Here is a 19,610-nt window from a genome sequence, read left to right as displayed (position 1 = left end):
AAATAAGTGTTGGAAAGGATGTGGAGTAAAGGAGTCCTCATACATTGCTAGTGGGAATGTAAATTGGTGTAGCTACTATAAAAAACAGTATGGAGTTCCACAAAAAATTAAGAATAGAGCTGCCATATGACCTAGCAATCCCTCTTCTGAGTATCTACCAAAAAAAAATTTGAAAACATATATTTGTGAAGATATATGTGCTCCTGGGTTCATTGGGGCATTATTCGTGGTAGCCAAGATATGGAAACAACGTAAGTATTCTTCAGTGGATGATTAGGTGAAGAAGATGTAGTACATTTATACAGTGGAATACTACACAACCATGAGAAAGGATGAAATACTGCCATTTGTGACCCTGTGGATGGATCTTGAGAGTATCATGCTAAGAGAAGTAAGTCAGATGGAAAAGGACAAGAACCAAATGATTTCACTGATATGTGGGATATAAAATAGAAAGCAACAAATGAACAAACAAACTCATTGACACAGACACCAGTATTAAGGTTACCAGAGGGAAGAAGAGTGTGAGGGTAGGGTGAAGGGTAATGTAAATGGGGTCAAATATATGGTAAAGGAGAGACTAGCCCTTGAGTAGTGAGCACACAAAGCAATATACAAATGATGTATAAACTTATGTAATCTTATTAACCAATGTCACCTGATAACTTTAACTTAAAAAAAAAAGAAAAATTTAGTAGCTTCTTTTTGGATCTTAATCCAATTTTTACTTCATTGCTTTTTCTCTTTCATACCCTTTTTTTGGCAGATTCAGTTAGTAAATGTTATTTAGTGCATGGTTTATTTACCTTTACAGAAGCTATGCAGTTATCTTTTAGAGGGTGGTGTTTTTTTTTTTGTTGTTGTTGTTGTAATGACTGCAAAAAGTGAGCAAGTTAAAGCTTACTTTTGTTCCTCTTCAAGGGAAATGAAAACATACAATCACACACAAATATATATATACATTTTTTATTGGTTTTATTTATAATCATCAAGAACTGAAAACAAATCAAATGCTCCTTAGCTGTCATGTCAAGAACCCAGATGTCCTTCGGTTACCCTTAAGTATCAATAGGAACCCCTCTGAAGAAGATCAGTTGATCTAGAGAAAGCTGGCTCCTGAGCATGGTTATTACTGAGTTTTTCCTTCAGGGATGACCCTATTTTTCTGGCTCCTGTGATTAGGTATTTCACGTAGTCACTTTTGCCAAGAAACTTACCTTAACTTGTTCCTGATCGAGAGCTCTCTTGTGTGTTGTCCTGGACTCTTGCATGTTACTGTAAAGTTCTGTAATTATTTAACTGTCTCCTCCACTAAAATATAAGTTCCTTACTTTTGTCTTTGTAGCCCTAGCACAAATGCTAGGCATTCAGGAAATGGTTAATAAAATGAAGAATTTTCTTCACAATCACCCATTTCAAAGACTTCAGTCTTAAGGCTATGAATAGAAGTGGACATTTGGAAATTGCTATCCCTAATTTATTTGATACATAGATACACAAGTGAATAGTTAAATTAAGATTTTTAATAGGTGGACAGTTTTTCCATATTATGTTCCAGGACATTTCATTGGCTGCTGGCGTGATTTGGTACGTCTGCAGGGACTGTACAGGAACCTCCTCTCTCTCTGAAATTCCGTGACTGTGCTTCCTGAAGTCGTGTTCTGTGCTTAAGTTAAGGAGAACTACCACTCCAGATCGTGTGAAGACACAGTTTGGAAAATATTTTAAATCCCAGAAAGGAACCTAAATCTGTATCTGGAAGGAATAAATTGGAGGTATTTACCAACCCTTGATTGTAGCCTCATTTCAAAGATGTGCCTTTCGGATTTTCTTTTTTTTTAATGGCTTAACCAGAAAAGGAGGGACAAGTAAATTTTAATAAACACTTTAATTAAACTGGTATTTATTGTTCCAGTATGTACCACTCTGCTATAAACATTGTAGGAGAAAAAGGGCAAACACAATTTGTAACTTCAAGAAATATATAGTCTAATAGAGGTAAGTCAAGTGCACATATCAGTAATACCATGAAGAACAAAATGAAAGGTGCATCCCAATACCAGTTATATTCACAAAAGGGTATATTACACCAATCAGTGGCTAAATGAAAGAAAATTAAAATCATCAGTGTTGGCAAGCACGTGGAGTAACTGGAACTCTCATTGCTGGTGGAGATGTAAATTTTTCCACAATTACTTTGGGAAAATGTTTATTATTTTGTTATGAAAGTAAATGTACACCTGCCCAGAAATTCCATTCCTAATGTTTACCCAAGAGAAAGGAAAACATATGTTCTAAAAAGACTTGTACCAGAATGCTCACAGCAGCTTTATTCTTTTTTTTTTATGTGTGGTTGCCTCTCACTGTGCCCCCAACTGGGGACCTGACGTGCAACCTAGTAATGTGCCCTGACTGGGAATCGAACCAGCGACACTTGGCTCGCAGGCCGACGCTCAATCCACTGAGCCACAGCAGCCAGAAGCTTTATTCTTAATGGTTGGAAACTGAAAACAGCCCAGGTGTTTATTAGTAGGGAAATGAATAAATTACTAGGCAAAAAAATAAAAAGAGAGAGACAAACTACTGATAGCCTCAGCTACATGAATAAAGCTCATAGATATTTTGCTTAAAGAAGTCTTTCCCAAAATAAGGATCTGCTCTAGATTCCATTCACATGAATTTTAGAATGGCCACATCTTAGTTTTATGGTGGAAAGAAACCAGAGTAGTGGTTGCTTCTGAATGAGTAGGTGGGGGGAGAAATCATTATATAAAAAGAAAACTAGCAAATATTGAACTTTACTTAATGATATACATGCTAAAGTATTTAGGGAGATAATTACTAATTATACTAATATCTGCAGTTTTATATCTTTGATATATTTTAAAGTAGCTAGATTAATAGATAGATAAAGAAAGACAAGGTGGATAGATATGTGCCAAAGCAAGTAGTAACATGTTAATAGTGTTGTACAATCTAGCTGGCAGATGCGTAGGTATTTACAGTAAAATTCTTTCAGCTTTGCTGTATGTTTGAACATTTTTATAATAAAACATGGAGGGAAGGGAATATCACATGTGGTTGGTAGTATAAGGAAGTATTTTTATGTCTTATGTAGTTTTTAGGATGTAAAGGATTTTTTGGAGGGGGACTGGGGTTTAGGCAGAAGTGTAGGGAAAGCATTATAGGAGGAAGGAGCAGCCTTAAAAGAAATGCCAGGATAAGAATTAGACTAGTGAGTTGTTCACTTTGGCTGAAGGGTAGGGGAAAAAATATTGAAATATGAACATAGAAAAGTAGAGGCATTTTTGTAAGAAGTCATTAGGAATTTTTCTTTTTTTTTAGGAATTAGGTTTATTCCTCTAAATCAAAGGAAAGGAAAAAATGTGGGGTATGAGGATATAAGAACTTCAATGTGGAAAGAGTGAGATTCTTAGAAAATTGCCATTAATCATTTCAGTTTTCTTGATGGTGTAAGAGTATATAGCTGTTTGATATTTATCCATTGTGGAGCAGTAGGACTTAATATTAATGGGATCTGAAGGGTACTGAAGGAAATTTGGAGTGGTAACTACAATGTTAGAGGAATTCAAGCAAAAGACATTTAAGAATAATCTGTTAGTGGAATACTACAGTGAGGTTAGGGTGAAATTATAGGGGACCAAACCAACCTGGTTTCATGATTATTCTAGCATTGCTTGACTGCATCTACATAACAGCACAGAGAGCAAATGGATGGTATTACTCAGCCCTGCAGATTGGCAAGAGATATAAAGGATTCTGGGGTTGTGAATGGATAGTTGAAATGGAGAGTAAGCAAGTGAAGCATGTGAATGGTGGACTGGGAAGAATTGGAAGGGGTCAAGAATCAGGAATTCAAAGTCAGGACAAAAGATTCAGTCAAAAGGGGAAGAAAGAAATGGAGGATGGGATACTGTGCTTTCCTCTGGGAATTTCAGAGTCCTGAGATCTTAGAGATGATGCATTTGGAAGTGATGGCATTATCCTCCACCTAATCACATAAGCCAGAAAATGAGGAGTCTTAAAACTCTTTGTTAATTTCCATTTCAGCAAGAATGTTTTAATTCTTTAGTCTTCATTATGAAGATAACTTAAAATATATAAGCATTAGTAGCTACATAGATGGGTAGGTAGACAGATGAATGACTGTCTTACAACTGCATACCTCTTCTTAGTTTCAGTTGCTTACATTTGCATTTATACTGGAGTCAGTGCCAAATATAATGAATTTAACTGTCATAGACAAATGAGGAAAGACCAAGATGAACTTAATGAAAATGTCATAGTTGCAATTGATGAGGGTCAATCCCCAGTAAAATGAGAATCACAGACTCCTTTTATTGTTACAAACTAAAGAAAAAAATGGTAAGAAAATTTATAAATTTGTTTTGATTTATACATGTACTAAAGCATCTGAAAAGGCCTAGGTTTATATTGGTAGCTATTTAAATCGCATGACAAAATTTCAGTCAATTTTAGGGAAATCTGTGGGAATTGTTTTCTTTTTAGAAGCATCCCTTACATTATTCATATTTGACAAATACCGAGTAGTACAAGAGTCATCTGTCTCCTTGGCCTGGTTTATAAGGCTAGTCACAGTCTCCATCCTCTCATCTCTTAATTCTCCCCAATCACCTACCATCTCTTCTTGTACTTATCCTTCAGCAATACCAGTGCCCTCTATCTGATACACTGCTGCTTTCCCTACCCTTTTAGGAAAAGTATTTTAGCGTTCACCTTTTTTTATCCTTAAAGACAAAGATCAGGTTTCTCCCAGAAGCCCTGACTCTTAAGATAGGCTCTTCCTATTCTCTGACCTCCTACAAAATAGAGCACATGCCATATTAAATAAAGGTCATCTTATTTCCTATTTAGCTCCCAATTAAATTAATAGATTTCATAAGGCTCTGTATCAATCATGATTCATCTTAATATGCCCAGCATATTATACCTAATAAATGATACATGTTAAGTACTTGTTGAAAAGGTCTGAACAGTTTTAACAGTGCTGGTGAAAGGCATTCAAGTCCAGAAACAGTTTTTGTTCTTCTGAAGATGTTTTCTGAAGAGGGAGTTGATTATTGTCATAAAATGGAGCTTTGAGGTTTACCTCCACATCATTTATTCTGTTCTCTTACTAATATTAAAGAGCTGTCATAGAAAAGACTCCATTTGTGTCAGATATGACTATTCCCTTGAGCTTTGCACATTGCTAAATTCTGTAAAATGAACTTCTGCTTTCCCTTTTATTGTTATTAAATTTTTGAAAATTAAATCACTTTTATTAGTACATTTTTTAAAATTCTAAAGATATGAGCATGCAAAACTAAGTAAATATATATATAATGTAAAAGTGAACTGTTACCTCAGTATCTTGGCTCATTTTCCTAGAGTCATCACTATTTTTTACAGGAGCTCTGAAATAGTCAGCATTAGTTGCATCACAGGAGTGTACTTCTTAATTTTTCCCATGCAAATAAAACGTTATCAGTAATATTTGTTTCCTTTTTTTCAGCAGTTGTCAGTTTTGGTGTTACTTGTTATAGGTCAGCCCTCTGCATTTTACAGGGCATAATTTCTCTAATAGTATTTTCTCATATTGGAAACTTTATGGCCTAAAAATATAACTGGAAAATAAGCATTACTCTTAGGACTGAAACATACATTGCAGAATCCACACACTAGCACAGGTGATTTCATTTACTTGGGAGACGTCCTCGCATAGTTTCTATGTGCTTTTATTTTAGGCTCAGTTTTTTGTTTTGTTTTTTTAATATGTGGCAAAATTAAGAGCTACAAATTAAAATGAAGATTTTAACTTTCATTAAAGAAAAAGCCATCAGAAAGGTGAAAGAGGTGATCGATGAAAGCAAGATCTAGGGCTGAAACTCTACTAAAAGCAAATATTCCCATAAAGCATTTTAGGTGTTATTTTAGCTGCATAAATTTATGGTGACAAGAACATCAACATTTAATAGTTGATACCATAATGAGTTAATAGAATGAAGTTAAATTACCTTTTGTACTTGTTTAATATGACAGAGGAATGTGTAACAGACTTGAGGTAGATTTCTACCAGTGTTTTTTTTTTTTCTTTAAGGAAATTTCAGTGATTGATACATACTCTTCATTTATATTTTAACTTTTTTGATGGTAATACTTTGCAAGAACATTGAGATTATATGCGAGAATATACTTAAGTGAAGCTAGAATTTTTTAAAAATCTCATGATAGTTTAATACCTGTGTTTCATGTATTTTAAGGTTATTAGATTTGACTGCTCTCTAGGCGTTTCCATCCATGGGAATCCCAAGACCTTATATGGTCAAGACTTAGCTTTTAGACTTTCAGTGAAAGCAAGGCACCACTCCAAAAAAGAGAGAAACAGGGAAGCTGGCTTTCACTTTGTCTTCAGCGTTCTCTTTGGCTGCCTTTATCCCACAGTAGCTAAATTACTAAGAACTTCATGTGCATTGGGAGTCTGTCTCACTTGTGGAAGGAATTCCTTTTCTGGCAGTAGTTTTATGCTAGATTGCTAATGCTATTGGTTATATAATTTGGTTTTTAAAATGGAAATTAGAGACAGTTCTGGTGTATTTTATGTGGGAAAGGAAGGGATCATATCTACATGTGGTGCAATGGGAATTGTAGATATCATTAACAGCAGGTATTAGAGAAAGCGAAAGTGAAGTGCTTTGTTTGCAGTCTTTCCTACCTTGGATCGCCTGTGGCCTGTTTAGGGGACATAGGTGAAAAAGGTGAACATTCAGGAATAGCAATGATAGCCAACAAAGGGCTGCTAAAACAAAAACGTATTTCCACACTCGTTATGATCTTTTCAGCCCTGGTCATCTTTTTGTTTTGAGGAATGTGATTTTTAACCTTTTTTGTTGTTGTTAAATTCTTACCCGAGGACATGCTCAGTGATTTTAAAGAAGGGGGAAAGGGGGAGAGAGGGAAAGAAACATCAATGTGAGAGAGAAACATTGATTGGTTGCCTCCCATGCACGCCCTGACCAGGGACCTAACCCATAACCTAGGTATGTGCCCAGACTGGGAATCGAACCCACAGCCTTTTGGTTTACTGACAACACTCTAACCAATTGAATGAACCACAGCAGCCAGGGCAAGAATGTGATTTTTTTGAGTGATCATGAGTATCACTTATTTGTACATTTATCTCTAAGATAGTTTAATATTCTGTAGATATTAAATTTCTTAGTATAAATTATACATTTTTCATGTAGAAAAAAAGAAGTTATTATTCCTCCTAACATAATCTGTAACTTATCCATCCTTCTATAGTAAGTCAGATATGACATGGAAATACTGTATTAATTTCTCTAATATTGTCATCTACAGGTGATGAAGAATTAGCAGCCTATTTCTGAGTCCTACCAGTGAAGCTAAAATCATACTTGTAGGTTCCTCCACTCAACATTGATTACTGTCATTTGTATTCTAGCTATTGTTATGAATACATAATAGGTCCTTGCCTTTGAGAGCTCATAGAATAGTAAAAGGAAATGAATGCAGAGATTGTACATATTGTTGTTAGGTAATTATAATAGAATGTTTTAAGTGTGGTAGGTTGAGTATGTTCATAGTATTAACAAAAATGAAAGGAGAGAGTGATTGAACTCTAGTAAGATGGTTAAAAGAAGACTATATTGAGAAGCAATCTGTAGGGTCCAGCATTGCTTCAGCCATTATTCAGGTGTACTCTTTTTATCTTCTTCCAGAGAAGTTATAAAGTCCCAAATGAACTTAGTTAATTCTTATGATCAAAAAAATTGAAATTTTATTATAAGATTACTTTTTCTGGGCAATTGGATTCAATCCTCTCCTCCCGCCAGCCTGCATTTTTGTGATAGTGCTAAGAACATGTTTTTTGTATGGTTTTTAGCACTGGGTTTTGTTTTATCTGAAGACCCTTCATTTGTCATGTCTGCCTCAGCAGAATTTTATAGCCCCTGTCTTTTTGGCAGAAATATATATGTGTGTCAAAATCTTTTATTTTTTAATTAATTAATTTGTTTTTGTTTTTTCAGCTTTCAAACTATATCTCCATTTTTTCCTTTTTATTGAATTTATTGGAGTGACACTAGTTAACAAAATTTTACAGGTTTCAGGTGCGCAGTTCCACAGCACATAATCTGTACACTGTGTTATGAGTTCACCACCCCAACTTAAGTTCTGTGACTCCAGTTTTGGAGAGGACTGGGGGCTAAGGCTTCAGTGGAATGAAGTTGTGTTGGAGGTCGGTTTCAGCTGCATAAAATCTTGCCTTCTTAATTATTTTTCTTGCTTGAATAATGAAATCTCAAACATTGTTATGAAATCAGGACCAGAAGAAGCCTTGAGATATAATCTAGAGTCTCCTTTCTCATCAGGGTGGCCCACTAATTTTTTTTTTTTTTTTTAGCTGCTTGGTCAGGTTCATTATTATCTTTTTATTTTTTAACTGTTGACACTATTACAGATATCCTCTGTTTTCCAAAGTCTTTTAGATAGCTGGTGAACCATCCAAAAGAAGTTTCTTGGATCCATATAGTTATTGTTACATAAAATTTGCATACAGTTTTCCCCCTCAAGGTGAAAAATAGTATAAAATTTTGAAATTATTAATTCAGTATCAATTATCTATATCTGAGAGAGACTCAGAATTTACAGTGCACTGATACACATTTTTTATATTATAGATAGGTTGTGTGTATGGGACAATGGTTACTTAGACTTGTGACTTTGACTTGAACATAAAAATTGGTTTCAGTCATAAAAATAGATGTTAGTGGGAGAGGGCATTTGTTGACAAGTTCTGCAAGTAAAGCTGTTTTATTCCACTATTTCCTAAATTTGATTGTTTTTAAGAATCTTCATGTCAAAGATTTGACATTAATTTTTCTAGATCAGTAGTTTCATGGAAACAGTTGGAAATATTGCAGTAAATTTTTGTGATAAATTATTTGTAAATATAAAGGTATTGACATCTTTTTTAAATTATTTGTTTGTTTATTTGTTTATTTATTTTTAGAGAGAGGGGAAAGGAGAAAGAGAGGGAGAGAAACATCACTGTGCGGTTGCCTCTCACTTGCACCCCCAACTGGGGATCTGACGTGCAACCTAGTCATGTGCCCTGACTGGGAATCCAACCAGCCACACTTGGCACGCAGGCCGACGCTCAATCCACTGAGCCACAGCAGCCAGGGCTGGTACTGACATCTCTTTGTAACGGTTTGGGGAAAGTAATTAAATAAATGTCTTATACAATACAAAATTATACATATCCCTTTCCCTTGATGCAAAGGATTGTATAATTGCTATTCTACCCTCCCTGCTAAAAGTAAATAGTGAAGGAATAATAACTTTTATTATTTATTAGTTAAATGGTTATTTTTTAATACTTTTTTACTCATCAAGCACGAGTACTAGTTATCAAGTAATTGTTATTTATTCTGAAGTTATAATTTAAGATTGCTTTGGAATTTGAAGAAATGGAGGGTGGTTCAGTGTTAGAGCTTTAAGTTTGTGAAAACGGATATAGGTTTAAATTTAGATAACTCGCTTAAAGGACTAACGGGTGACATTTAAGGGAAGTTGAAATGCTGGAGAAAAGAGAGATTAAGTAGACAAGGGAACATGATGTTTGGATACATGCAGGCTAAAGCAATGAAAACTGGTATAAATAAATGCCTTCTATGTTAAAAAATCTAGCAATGTAGCCATTGTTTGTTGCCATATAACAAATTACCCCTTAACTTAAAATACTAAACATTTATTATCTCACATTTTTCTATGGTTCAAGAATTTGGATTTGACTTAGCTAGATGTCTCTGGTTTACATGAAATTGTCTCACCTGAGATTGCCCTCAAGCTATTGGCTTGGACTGCGCTCGCATGAAGGTTTAACGAAAGGGGCTTCAGAGCTCATTCATGTGGTTATTATTGGCAGGCCTTGCTTCCTCGCCACGTGGGCCTCTCAACAGAACTGTGTCTGGGCGTAGCAGTTGAGGTCACCCAGATTGTGAGTGATCCAAGAGAGGGCAAGAGAAGGACATGCCAAGATGAAAACTGTAATCTTTTTATAATCTTATCTCAAAATCTAATCTAACACCAGCACTTCTATACCTCATTTAATCTGTTCAAGCAAGTTATTTGGTAAACTCTCTTGTGTAAACTCCCACACTCAAGGGGAGGAGTTTACACAAGGGTGTGACTACCACAAGGCAGCAAACTAAAATAAAATAATTTTTATGGTGTTGTATATACCTCAGTTTATATTAGTAAATACTTAACACTTGGTTCCTATTTACTGTGCTTTTATTACTAAAAACTGTTTATTTCTCCCTTTTTTATTGTTCAACAGAACACTTGAAAATGAATTAAATCTTAGCTTGTTTTTTCTCCTCGGCTCCTCATCAGAACATTTGGTGCACCTCTTATTTTGTGACTTGAAGTGTTAACTCCTGCTTCCTTAATTTCTCCATCAGTTATCCCTGAAATGCAGAATTAGCTTAGTAGTCTATAATGGAAAATAATATTTGGTTAAAATAACCAAATGAGATTTTTTTTTTTCAATTTCTTTCTTCAGGACCCAGGATTATATACTTTAAACCTCATCCTGATATTTTTTTGCTGAAGCATATCTGAATATAACAGAACAACTACCAGGTTCTCAGCCTCTATTAGACATATCTGCTCTTTTCTTTCTGAAAAGGATGCAGGAATATAGTTCTATTCCCTGCTTTTATTCCTCCTGTTCGTATCATGGCATGACAAAAAATTCTTTTCCTAAATCCCTCTCCCTTTTCCTTAGTTTCAAGTTATACACACACATCTAAGTTTCCCTAAAATTTAACATTAATTCATGAGGTTTCATGAAATAATTCATGTATTCTAGAATGAGGAGAAATAGAGATGAGAGAGGTTATGTCATTTTTGTGATTTTATCTCTGTATATGTTTATTTATGATTAGACTGAGTTTATTGCAGGCAGGGTTTGGCTCTTTTTAAATTTTGAGCTAAGTGTTGTGCTGTATGCTGAATGAGTAATAATAATACTTGCTTCATGGATGTTGACTGTCCATAACTAACCATCACTCATTTAGGGGACATCATTTCAGAATCTCTTTATGCAAATCCTTTGACATTTATTTAAAAGGACACAAATTACATAACTTTTAATTAGAATAAGTTAAATTTAATTTGCCAAAAGGGGAGGAAAAAACAGAAGAACAGAGTAATGGTTAAATTTTAGTTTTGTTTTAGTTTTGTTTTTTACAACTAGAGAGTATTTTCTTAAATATTTTTTTAAGATTAAAAATAGGCTCTGAATACATTGCAGTAGGGTTTTTAAAACCACATTCCAATTTTAGAAAGATTCTAGGAAGGATTAGAAAATCACATATATTTTTGCTCTTTCTTACCCTCATCTCATTTTGTTAGCCTCATTAATATTTCTACCTTGTTAGAATTTGTTTATATTCTTTTTATTTCACTTATTATGAATCTTTTGACCATGCTGTGTTGCTGTCTGAATTTATTTCATTCTTTTTATTAACTAGGTTTTATTCTTAAATAGGGTTTATCATCTTACCTTTGGTCTTGTGCTTTATTTACTATATTGTTAAGTAGCACCAAAATGTGACTCATTTCCTTTGGTTTGTCAGGTTGTATTTTCTTCCACACAGTCTTCTCTCTCTGATTTTTTGCATACTTACATACTTTTTTTTTATATATATACTTTGTTTTGTCTCCTCCCCTTTCTCAAATAGTCATGGTCCCTCAAGTTTAATATACACTTTTCCTTATCACATTTTATATACGCTACTTACGTCTTTTGTCATTTTTCTTTTTCTTTTTCTTTATTTTTTAGCTTTAATTACCATGGCTATCAGTGGTTCTCAATCTGGTATATTTTTATAAATTAAATAGGGAACCTTTTTAAAGTGGAAATTTCTGGGGGCCACCCTCAAAGATTCTGATTTCTATTCTTATTTCTCCCAAATCTAGCTAGGTTTTGTAATCTAGTTAAAACATATTTATCCTGCCTGTTTTTGTTGTTGTTTGTTTAGTTGTCTGTCTTGCCTGCTAGATTCTAAGCTCTGAATGCAGAAATCTGGTCTGTATCCTTTACCAGTATAGTATTCCTAGGAACCAGCATAGTGTTTGGCTATAGTGGGCACTCAATAAATCCTTGTTGAATTTTATGACTAAATTGTGCTCTTTATTGACCACATATTTTGCTGAACATTGAAGAAATTCATCAAGAAACAATTAGATAGCTAACAACTATATGAATCTTTTGATTCGTTTTGGAAAACCATAAAAAGTTTATATCCTCATTATAGATAAGCTTTTGGAAAAATAACTCAGTGACTTTGACTTCTATTAATTTATATTTTGGCATATTCTTCCAGACTCTTTGAATAGGCATATCAATGGGAAGAATTATGTAATGCATAGTCTTGTAACCTGTTGTATTTTGTTTTAATTTAATTGATTAAACTAGTAAGCAGATGCTTTTATTTCATCCCCTGAAACTAAATTATTTTCTTATTAGTATATCTGGCCTCTAAAGATCTAGGTTTAACTTAGTACTCTATTTACATATCTATCAATAAAGGAAATAACAATGCTCTGTAGTAAGAGTGAAGGGCGAACTTTAATCTTTGAATGTGGTTTTCAGTTTTTGGCATCAGTCTAGTAGTACTTAATACTTAGCGAGTGAAGTATGAATGTTTAAGCTGTACTTAGATTACTTTTACCTTAGAAATTTTCATTCTTGTTTTTTAAATCTCAAATTTTTTCAGATTTTCATATATAGTCTATTTGCCATAGCTAGTTCATTCAATCCAGAAATATATATTGTGTCTTCTATATTTTTTTCTATGCTACTGTATATACATAAGTTTGAACTTTTCTTAATCCAAATGAAGAATTCCGCATGGTCTAGCCATTGTGTATAGTCTATTTTGAACTTATTGTTCCATAATTATATCATTTGAATATATGATTTATTATGAGGACAAGTTTTTATTTTTACATCTAGATTTCCTACTTCTTTATATAAGAATAGAGAGGCAAAAAAATGATTAAACTTTAAGTACAATGCTGAACTTGTTAGCTGTTTTTGTAACTTAGTATGATTGCTAGATGACCTCCTAACATTATATGTGCTCTTTTATTTGCCAGTTTTAATGCAAGACCAAGGTGTTTACTTTTTATAATTTAGTATATGAGTACTGCTTGGAGTTTTTCATTGTTTTTCTTGTATAAACCATACTCATAATCCCTCCTTTTATATGTCCAAATTCAGTTTTCTTTAAAATAAAACAAAAACATGCTTGGATATCTTCAGTTCAGAAAGCTTATGGCACGGGCAGTTTTCTAGTATATCTACAAATTTCCGTTCCCACCAGTTGAACAGAATTTAATTTTCCTTGCTCTAAGGAGTTGTAAAGAGTTGTTTCAAAGAAGTGGAAATTGATTTAGACAACTTTGTATTCAAATTAATTTGTCTATCAATAATTAACTGCATTACTAATGATTAGACACAGACTGTAAGCATTTCAACTGATTCTCTCAAATCAGATTTTCACTTGTTGCTATAATTGTTACAACTAAATCTCTTGTTTTACTCTCCTGCATTGTATATAATTTTATTTTTTAATTTTTAAAAAGATTTTAAAAATATTTTTAGAAAAAGGGAAGAGAGGGAGAAAAACATCAATGTGTGGTTGCCTCTCATGTGCCCCCAAGTGGGACCTGGCCTGCAACCCAGGCATGTGCCCTGACTTGGAATCGAACCGGTGACCCTTTGGTTCACAGGCCGACACTCAATCCACTGAACCACACCAACCAGAACTGTATATAATTTGTATGAATGAGCTTATATAAAAGTGTTTGAAGGAGGTTTGGAATCCCTAAGATTTTTTTAAGATTAAAATGTAATTATCCTCTTAGAAATTGTTGGTAGATAGGACTTTTACCAAAAGTAGTGGTACTAAAAGGAATATAGGACAGCTCACCACCATTTAATTTTGTTTTGAAATTTATAGATGTATAAGAATATAAAAAAGAAAAATTTAAATGGATGATGTAGCACGTGGCTTATGTATTGATACAAACATAGTAACAATGTTTGACAGGTACTGCTCTTCAAGTGCTCTAAGTATTAATTCATATATTTCTCATAATAAACTTAAGGTAGGTGGGTATGGTTACTCTTTTCCAGAGCAAACCATGGCACACAGAATTCTAAGCAATTTACCCTATAATACCCAGCTAGTAAGTGGCAGAACTGGATTAACCCCAGTCTGGCTCTAGAGTCTGTACTTTTAACCAAACCACTTGCATGAAAAGGAGTACAGTATTCCCTCACTTATCACGGTTATTATATTCTAGACCCGCCCGCAAAGTAGGAACCTTACATTTATTCTACACTCTTAAACCTGTGTAACTTTTAACAACATACATATACAGTACCGCAAAATCCCGCAATATAGTGAAAAATCCCCGATAACAATATTAGAATGTATTTCAAATGCTGCTAAATTTATGATTGTGATTCAATTTGCTCAATGAATTCAGAGTTGATAAACACATTTGTTTTTATCTTTTCTAGGAATGTAATTTAATGATTTTTTTTAATACACACGCCCCATCCAAAATCTGTCTTTTAAGCCATGAACTCTTGTCTACTTTGAGCCAACATTGTATAGCTTCTTTATTTAACTTTTTGTTATTATGCTTCTATACTTTTCCCTTAAAATGTGTGGGCAACAAAGTGCGTACTTGAGCTTAACTTCCTAAGAAAAATGATAGTCCCTCTTTAAAATAAAAACAGATGTTTTAGATACTTTAGTTTATTGAATTAGTTTACAGCTCAAGTGGACAAAGCTGCCTCTACCTGGATTTCAGTGACAAAAAGTGTCTTCAAACAGCCATTCATTATTGGTAATTGCTTTGGACATGTATTCAAGAAAAACTTAAGATAAACCATGTCAGATAAGATTTTGAAAGTACATTTGAATTGTTCTGTTTCTTTCCATATTTAGTCAAATATTTGAAGTCAGCAAATCATGTGTCTCTTAATGTGCTTCATGTGCTAGCTTTTCGTTCTCTTAGCAACAGTATTTTTATGGGCATGCTTTGCCAGCTTCTTGTGTACGTTTTATAAATGTTCAAGAGAATACTTGGAACAATGTACACTGAGAACTTGAGATTCATGTATAATATATATTTTGTGACATTGTTTTTATCACTTAATTTATATTAAAACATTTCAAAAACTTTAACAAAATAAAAAGACATGCATATTTCATATTAACTGCATTAGGTATTTTTGTTGGTTTTTCTTACATTGCACTGAAAAACATAAATTTTTGCAAATAGCTAGGTCAGTCACCTTTATAAAATGGAGAAACTTTAAAAATTAATTATTCCTCCTGCAAATCTTTTATCTTCAATGTCAAAGAATTACCCACAAGATAAGTAAGGCAAATAAGACTATTCTGGATCCTGCCTACCTTTATCTTTACAATAATGGGACGTTGCATCTTCATATGCCAGAAAGTATTTGTCACTTGTTTATATGTTAAGCTCAGGTGTAGAGAGCCTCCTCTAGGAAATATTCTCTGACTAACACCATTCCTCACTTGTTCTTTTTTTCCCACTGAGCTTCCACAATAAGCAGTGCACAGCTCTGTAATTGTATTTGTCACATTCCTTTTGATGTAATCATCTACTTGTGTATTTGTCTTCCTTACCAGATGGTGAACTTGAGAATTTTCTATTTCTTTAAATAAATAAAATATTGCAAATGTCTTTGTCTTCCAAGTAGAATTATTGATCATAATTTAATCTTAACCTTTCTCTTAATGTTTTCATAGTCACTCTCTGTTTCCAATTCCCATTGTTTTAATTACTACCGTAATGCAGATAATTCCCAAATTGATATTTTTGTCCCACATTTATTTTCAAAGATCTGTATATTCAGTTGACAATTAGAGATGCATGGTTAGATGGATATACAGACACTTATAAATTCAGTGTATCCAAAGCTAAAATCATATTATCTTCCCCAAACCACTCCTTGAATGAGTGGTATTTATTTCATGAATGTTTCTCTTTGTCTTTAAATCTTCATATTCAATCTTTAATTAATCTTGCATATTTCTCTTACGTTATTCTTCATATAGATCCATTCTGAGTAATTGCTGTTGTTCATTTAGATTCTTCCTTCTTAATAGTGCTTCCAGTTGTCTTTCTGAAATACTGATCTGATCATGTCACTCCCTCTGCTTACAAACTCTGAATAGCTTTTCAAACATCATCATCTTGAAATTTTAAAATGTTTTCTCCTACTTCCCCCTACTGTTAAATTAAACTACTTTTATCAATGGGAATATAACAGGTTCCCTTGATGTGTGAGAACAGAACCCAGATTTAAAACAACCAATACTATTAAATCCAGTTATCTTTGCTTTATATTCAGATCTTTCACCTACAATATGTTCAACTTTTACCACCTAGCCTTATCCTATTTTTAATTTGTAGATACTTTATACCACTGAATGACTTGCTGTTTGTTTATACCATGCATTTTTTAAAATCATAGTGCATTTGTTCATGGTGTTCCTTCTAGTTAGCTTTCGAAGTGAACAACTCCTATGTAATCTTCAAAACCTTTCTCAAATACGTACTTTTTTAAAATAATTTTTTTAATTTATTTTTTAATAATTTATTTGTTTATTTATTTATTTTTAGATAGAGGGGAAAGGAGAAAGAGAGGGAGAGAAACATCACTGTGTGGTTGCCCCTCACTTGCACCCCAAACTGGGGACCCGACGTGCAACCTAGTAATGTGCCCTAGCTGGGAATCGAACCAGTGACTCAAATACATACTTTTTAATGAGACTCGTGTGAACCATCCTACTTATAAGAATATCTCCTAATGTCCGCAATGATATTTTAGAACTTTCTACTCTGCTATTATGCCCTTATGTGTACGATCATTGTTATTTATGGACTAGTCTCCTATATTATAACGTGTACTTTTCCATATCTGCATTCCTAGGGTCCTGGCATATATAGTTTTTAGCATATGTCATATAATATGAAAATAGATAAAGAAATTAGGGATATTTAGTCTTAAAAAGATGTGATTATTATTAGCAGGAAAAGTCTTTAATATTTAAAGGTTATCAGTTGAAAGAAGAATTCCATTTGATATATAGAGCTTCAGGAGGCAGGGGGTAGAAATTAAAGGAAGACACTTTAGCATGTACACTTTAGAAAAAGATAAGTGTCTTATACTGGCTGTAGTACACAGTAGGCTTTCAATAAATGGTAGCCACTTTTTTAAACTTTTTTAAATTGAGGTATGAATTTACGTAAAATAAAACACAAAGCTTTTAGTGTACAATCCCATAAACTTTTACATGTATATATGTCTAAGTAAAGAATTCAGACAGGTAGAGAACATTTGCAATCTTCCTGATAGCTTCCTCATGCCACTCTTATCATTTATCCATAAATTTAACTATGGTTCTGACCTTTACCACCAGAGATTAGCTTTGTCTGGAAAACTATAGTATGTATCCTTTGTCTCTGCCCTTTTACACTTATCTATATGTCTGTGAGACTCATCCATGTTGATGTGAAGGTAGGTAGTAGTAGTTTGTTCTTCATGTTTGATGTTATTTTTTTTTTCTTGATGCCTAGGATTCTATTACATATAAAGAGAATCTTCCCTGCCCCCTGCACACACCAATGTACACCCCATACTATTTATCAGTTATATAAACTTCACTAAATAAATGCTGTTGAATGCTTTTCTGAAGGGGTTAGATAAATTTTACCCTCAGTAGCAATTTGGTGGTTTCTTCATATTATAGAAAATGTAAAGAAAATAAAAATGATTCAGCCTCACAAGCAATGATAATGACTGTTAACCTTTAGTATATATTCTTCTAATTGATTTGTGTACATATTTTAGTGAAACTGGACTCATTAGGCAGCTTGTTTTGCATCCTCTTTTAAAAACTTAATATATTGTGAACATTTCCCATATCCCTTTATAAAGAATCATTTCCTATTTGCTTGACATTCTCCCTTTTTAAAAACCAATAATCATTTTTGTATTAGATACATTTATCAAATAGATTTTTATATTTTTATATTGATGACAAAAATCAAGAGAATGGCTTTGGAGCCAGCCTATAGGAATTAAGAGGTTGAGAGAAAAGGAGAATAAAATTTAGTATCTTTTTCCCAATAAAATTCATGATTAGCTTATAAATAGGTCTATTATTGCAAGCTACTTTGAGTCATTAGCTATCTCAAATAACAAACTACTTTCTAACACAATAGAATTTTTATTTTGTCTTTCATTAATAGATAGCCATGATTCTCAAATCTCTCCTGATTTTTTAACCACTGTTCCTTGAAAAAATGCAGTTCTTTTCCCAAGCTGTTTATATTTAAAGGTTGCTTATAACGTGTTTCAAGAGGAAGAATCTTGGCTATATAATGTTAAACTTGTTAGGGAATTTTAACTTCTTCCCTCCACTTGAAAGATAAAAACACCAAAGTCCAAAAATTACTTGTCCACAGCCACAAAATTTGTGGCAGAGTCACAACTAAAGCCTAGAGACAGAAGCTCTGGTTCCCAGTCAGTGCCCTTTGATTTTAGATTTAAAATACTTTGTCCTCAGTGCTTTCTTTGACCCCAGCTTTGTCATTTTTCCACTAAGAAAATACTAATTGCTTCTGTGATAGGTAAAGAAAAATAGGCTTTATTTATACAACAAACACTTAAGTGCCTGCAATGTATGATATCCTGTTGCAGAAACTACAAACAGAAATACATTGATAAACTAGGAGCATCTGTGGAAAGTAGTGTTAAGTGTAGAAAGAGTTTATTTTTTGGAATCTAAACGTGTGTTAACATTTCAGTTCTGTGTGACTTATTCAGACTACTTAATCTCTGAATCTTCACTTTCTTGTTCATTCATTCATTCGTTGAGCCCCAGCTATGTACCAAGAATTATGTGTGGTGCTGTGGGGATGCAGCAAAATTCTTGTTTTGTGAGGATAATGCATAGAAATCAGTAAAATAGAAAACGGACCTATCATACTACTTGGCACAAAGTAAGCATTGATAAAAGTTGCCGTATTTACTATAGGGGACCACTATATACTCTTAAAATTACTGAAAAGAGCTTTTGTTTCTGTGGATTGTATGTATTTTTACAATACTAGATGTTAAAACTGAGGATTTTAAATATTTATTAATTCATTTCAGAATAGCAGTAATTTACCCGTGTTATATAATTAACAATTTTTTTAAAAAAATAATTATTTTTGCTCTTATTGAAAGCTTGAATTTATCATTAGCAAAAAATATTGTTAGTTGTTTTTCTTGAAATGACGGTCTTACTTTGTTCATTTTCAAGAAAATTTCTGCCGGTGGCTCAGTTGATTAGAACCTTGTTTGTACACCGAAAGGTTGCAATTCAATCCCAGTCAGGGCACATACCTAGATTCCAGGTTCAGTCCCCACTTGGGGTGTGTATACGAGGCAA

The 19,610-nt window shown here is 33.4% G+C and overlaps 1 protein-coding gene across 8 annotated transcripts in view; it reads left to right on the top strand.

The window, feature by feature from the left end:
- Positions 1-19,610, top strand: part of PPP1R12A (protein phosphatase 1 regulatory subunit 12A) — a 133,695-nt gene that overhangs the window by 23,611 nt on the left and 90,474 nt on the right. The window lies entirely within an intron of this gene.

Source organism: Furipterus horrens, unplaced genomic scaffold (genome assembly GCF_987537825.1).
Source record: "Furipterus horrens unplaced genomic scaffold, mFurHor1.1.pri manual_scaffold_4, whole genome shotgun sequence".
Lineage (NCBI taxonomy): Eukaryota > Metazoa > Chordata > Mammalia > Chiroptera > Furipteridae > Furipterus > Furipterus horrens.
Note: the sequence above shows the minus strand (reverse complement) of the source record. Positions and strands in the feature narration are given on the sequence as shown.